We start from the raw sequence: 6,000 nt of genomic DNA, 5'->3' as shown, positions 1-6,000 counted from the left end.
AATTCAAGTTAATTTGAATAGCGCTTTTTTATTAATTCCCCCACTGTACGTAGAAAAAACGAGCTCGTTTGACTTATCACTCACTGAATTGAAGTTCTTGATGGTCTCGTGGATTGAATTAATTATTTCCAATAATTAATTAGGTAGGCTCCTTTTCTTCACTGCTGGGCTAACGCGTGATCCAGATTTTTATAAGTTTCTTTCGAATTAAAGATATTTTTATGGGAATCGTTACAAATTACGAACTCTTTGACAGCACTGAGTTCACAGATAATTGACATTTAATACAAATACTTTACATTAAAAAAGGTTTTGGCTTAATAGTTTTAAAATTTTAAAAAGAGGAAGAAAGAACCCTAAACTCCATGTGCATCCTCTCAGGTCGGGATCTTAAGCCAGAAGAAGGAGGTTTTCAGAAAAATTTGTCTCTTCCACGAATAATTCTGTAAGCTACTCTCTGATTGGCCTTCAATTTAATAAACTCAATACAATTGGTTGCCTTGGGAATCAGGGCTTCCTCGGCTTTATAATAGAAAAAATTAACTAAAAAAGAGTTTTTATACAAATGTATGGAGTGTTTATCTTAAATTGATTTCATAAATAAATCCTAACATGCGATGTTAATACATTTAGTTTTTATATGAGTTTTGTATACTCTTGATTTATCATGCTTTTTTAGATTATAATAAATATTTATACAGAAATAATGGATGTTCGTATTTCTACACATCGACTTCCTTTAGTATACATAATATATCCTTTATGAGTAAATTTTATATAATTCAACCTGTTATATGGGTTGATCAAATAATCAGCTGATTTGTTCAGTATTGATTCTAATAATTATCGATTTATCCAAAATCAACTAATTCTTTTCAAAATGTAAACAAATAATTCTAACCTCAATGTTCATGCATTTTATTTTTTATAATCCATCAATAATAAGAATGCCGCTTTATAATTTTTTTTGATCTTACCAATGGGTTCTCATAATTATTAAATCACAATTATACATGTTTTCCTATCATTTTTGATAACGCTATTACTCCTAATCGCTAATGATACTTGATTTAAGTTGATTTATCCTTTGAGTAGATCTAACCTTCTCTCCAATTTTATAGTTCTATTACATTTCATTGGTTCATTTTAAAATATTTGGTGGTTTTAAATTACCACGTGACAACTTTTATTCATACTTTTTCGTCGGATTATTTGCCGTTGCAATTTTAATATTTTTACTATTCGATTTTTTGGAATTTAATCTTGTCTTTAGGCATCTTACTTTCTAGATATTTGTTACTTTTTCACCATGCGGTTGCGGGCGCTTTGCCTACGTTTCAAACACATCCGGCATCTTGCCTTTTTCATTGAGCATTGTAGTGTTTCCGTGTCTTTTTGCAATGGTTCCTAGTCGGGTGTGCATCCTGCGCCCGGTCTAAACTTTTCATCTGAATTCATCGGACCTACGAAACGTTTTTAAAGTGTGAATTATTCTACAAATTAATTCATTTATTCTATTCTTCAATTGTGATTCAATTATTCATCGCTTGCTTCGCATATTTGCTTTGATAAACTTTGCTAAGTTCACGACCTCGTGTGAGCGTTCATTGTTATTTATTTGATCTACAGAACGTTTTTAAAGTGTGAATTATTCTAAAAATTAATTCATTTATTCTATTCTTCAATTGTGATTCAATTATTCATCGATTGCTTCATCGATCGCATTTTTGCTTTGATAAACTTTGCTAAGTTCACGACATCATTTGGGCGTTCATCGCTATTTATTTGATCTACAGAACGTTTTTAAAGTGTGAATTATTCTACAAATTAATTCATTTATTCTATTCTTCAATTGTGATTCAATTATTCATTGATTGCTTCGCATATTACTCTGATAAACTTTGTCAAATTACAACTTCGTGTGGGCTTCAATTACCATTCTTCTACAATTGGCTTCACCTCGTGAAACTCAAACTTTCAAATTCATCATCTCTACCATTTGGAAATCATTCTAAAAATTCCACAACTTGAAACTCGGATTATTCATTTGGGATTCTACATGCTCCAGCCTACATTTCCACTGGGGGATTCGCCTGCTGTGGTGGACGTTTCCATGCTTGTCATCGCATGGCCAGATCACATCATCGCTTGCTGATGTCCTGTTTCTGTGGGTATTGCGGAGTCATTGCCTGTCTGCCTGGCTGCATCTCCTCTTCAAAATTTTATTAAGGTTATGTAAATCGTTCTATTCAATTTTCATTTACGTATGTATCATAATTGATTTATTAATGTCTATCTTGACATTCAATTCACTGAGGCCACTGACGCCTACTTATTGTTTTATTAATGTCTATCTTGACATTCAATTCACTGAGGCCACTGACGCCTACTTATTGTTTGATTAATGTCTATCTTGACATTCAATTCACTGAGGCCACCGACGCCTACTTATTGTTTGATTAATGTCTATCTTGACATTCAATTCACTAAGGCCACCGACGCCTATTAATTCATTGGATTTGACAGCTACCCTTGGCTTTACAAGTGATTTTCTGAGGCCACTGACGCCTACTTATCGTTCTATTGATGTCTTTCTAAAGTCTTGAACTTACCCACGCTTTTACCTGAGATTTGAATTGTTCTAGCGAGGATTATTAGTTCTTAAATTTACATACCATACATTTCATCTTTTAATAAAATAGAGTAGGTTTCTTCTTTTATATATAAACCATATAGGTTATTGATAAGGTTAGACAGTTGAGCGGGCGGAGCATTCTTTTCATGACAATGAATAGGCATGAAGAAGAATTAGAAAATTTTAATTTAATAAAATGCAAAGAGTTTGATACATTTGATTCTTTTAATGATTTTTGTGATTCAGACGAGAGTTGCTTGAGATTAATACATCAGAATATAAGGAGCTATAATGAGAATTTCGATAATTTGCTAGTAGGGCTGAATTCATTAAGCTGTGAAATTGATGTTATCGTTTTATCTGAGACATGGCTTGAGGTGGACGATAACAAACAGTTGGACGGCTACACTTCATTTCAGACTGAAGATAAATCCAATAGAAATGATGGAGTGCTTGTTTTTATTAAAAATTCCTTATCAGCAGTTGGTAGAAGCATCAGTATAGGAGGAGCTAATGCTTTAGAAATTACTTTCACTACGATAGAAAAGATTATTGTCTCTTGGCTGTCTATCGGAACCACGAGTCTCATATTCCTCATTTCATTGACGAACTTAATAACTATTATGATAATTCGAGTAGAGGTAGAACAAATTTATTAGTAGGAGACATTAACATTAACATTTTGAACAACGATTTACAAACTGACTCATATTTAATGTTCTCTATGAGCATGGATTTGTCAATTGCATTGACAAACCTACTAGAGAACAGAGAACTAGTAGCACTTTAATAGATCATATTTTATTAACAATGCAAACCTTAATATAATACAATCAGCTATTCTTAAAGTAGCAGTTACAGATCATTACATTGAAGCAATAAAAATTACTTCCAGTTTCACATGTTTCATAATGAAACCTTATTATCTACATTCAGAGAGGAAACGTGGAATTCCGTTCTCATAGAGCAGGAAGTCAACATTGCTACAGACAAATTCTATTCTATCATTAAACGTAACATATATGAATCAAAAAAACCAGTTCTTCAAAGGAATTCTCGTTTCAAAAAAATTAAACCCTGGATAACCGAAGGCTTAGTTCGATCTATTAGGGAAAGAGATAAATTGTATAAACAAACCAGAAAACAACCTTTCAATAGAGAATTATTAACTCATTATAAAAACTATAGGAATAGACTAAATAATTTATTAAGAATAAGCAAAATCAATACTATAAAGATAGAATAAATGAGAGTGGTAGAGATCCTAAAAAGTTCTGGTGCATTATAAATGAAATTTCAGGCAGAAGCAATAAGAAAGATGGTTTTCCTCTTGAACAGTTCGAGCCAGCTCATGATAGCTCCATTTCTCCACTAGAGAAAATCAAGGCTGTAGCTCAGGATTTTAATGATTACTTTTCATGTGTTGGGGAGAATTTAGCCCGCGCTGTAGATTCTACAAAACCACCAGTTTTGAATGATGAAAACTACCGTCTTGATTCGAATTTTACAATGAAACCCGTTAGTGAAATCGAGATTATTCAATTTACCTCAAAACTGAGAGGCATGTCTGCGCCAGGATATGACAATATTCCTACTAGATTCTTCAAACAATAATATCGTCGGGTATTTTGGCTTATGGAGGTGCTTTTAAATCAATTCTCAACCCTTTAATCATTACTCAGAAACAAATAATAAAAACTGCCTTGAGTAAACCTATTCGTACTCCTACTAATGAAATATATGACGATTTTAATGTCCTAGACATAAGACAACTTTTCGTCAAGAATTTACTCCTTTACATGCATGGGCACAGTAATAATATATTCAAAAGGATAACGCATGACCGTTCTACACGCTCAGCTAATTCTTTAGGCATAGAAATCCCAAGATTAATACGAACTCATTCAACAACCAACACGCACTATATAGCTCACATCTTGTACAGGAATATTCCTCCTATACTCCGTAATTATGACGACTGCACTCTTCTTATTTACAAGAGGAACGTTAAAAGGTGGTTAAGAGAGATCGGTAGGGAACATATTGATTCCATAATCACCTCTATTTATCAGTGATTAATGATTTAATCTCGATCCTGTTGTCTTACATATTTTTAATGTATAGTATTTTAGTAATAATATTTATAAGCATTACTTGAAAAATTTTTCTTTTAAGCCTGCATAAATTAAAAAGCCAGCATCTTCTCTATTATTTTGATATAGGTCACATCTATCATATCATTACAAACATGCACCTAATTATTATTAGTACATATAGATTAAGTTAGAAGTATTGCACCAACAATTGTAGTACTAAATGTAGTATTGTTTACCTGCTGATGATTAGTATAATTTTCTTGATGTAGCTCATTTATCTGAGTTTAAAATGTAACACTTAAACTTAATAATTAGTCTCATATTCTTAACGGAATTTTGAAAGTTAAAATCAATCCCTAGCTCAGCAGAGATTCATATTTTCAATCCTATTCTAGTAAAGCTCTGTATTCTGGTATCATCTAATACAGCTCTATCCATTATTACTCCAAGGATTTCGATACTTCTTGATTATTATATATTTATTTGTAACAGACGTCAATGTCCTGGATTTACAGTACATACTGTCTACAAAAGTCTATTATCTCTTGATCAAACTCTTTCTTTTCATATTTCATTAATTTCATTTATTTATATAGTACAGACTCCCATCCAAACACAGGCTTTGGCCTTCTTGGATGAGTCGCATGAAATATTAATTTTTTTCATTTGCATTGTTGTATCTTGTAGAATGGCAAATATTCCTTTGTAATGACTTATTAATTTAATACCTTTATTGTCGTCTAGCTAATAAGAAATTTCTACTCTCTCCTCATGTGAATGATTTTGTATTATTGTAATGTTTCTTGATCATGCAATAAAGAATTTGAATTTGAATTTGAATTTGAATTCTTGACATGATTCACTAAGGCCACCGACGCCTACTATTTCATTGGATTTGACAGCTACCCTTGGCTTTACAAGTGATTTTCTGAGGCCACTGTCGCCTATTAATCGTTCTAATTGATGTCTGTCTTGACATTCAATTCATTGAAGGCCCATGTCGCCTATATTTACCTGGACAATCTTCACATTGTATTTATTAGCTACCCTTAGCTCTTAAGTGATATTTTAAGGCCAGTGACGCCTATTAATTGTTTGGTCGAAGTCTATCTTGACATTCAAATCACTGAAGGCCTTTGCCGCATATATTTTTATGTATTTTACTTATTGAGCATTATTTACAGCTTATTGTCATTTTTTAATCATTAATATTGAACCTTACAGCAATAACTTTCATTATAGCACTCAATTTATATTCATTTCAGGTAT

Source organism: Nilaparvata lugens, chromosome 3 (genome assembly GCF_014356525.2).
Source record: "Nilaparvata lugens isolate BPH chromosome 3, ASM1435652v1, whole genome shotgun sequence".
Lineage (NCBI taxonomy): Eukaryota > Metazoa > Arthropoda > Insecta > Hemiptera > Delphacidae > Nilaparvata > Nilaparvata lugens.
The sequence above is the reverse complement of the archived record's forward strand: the minus strand, read 5'-3'. Positions refer to the sequence as shown.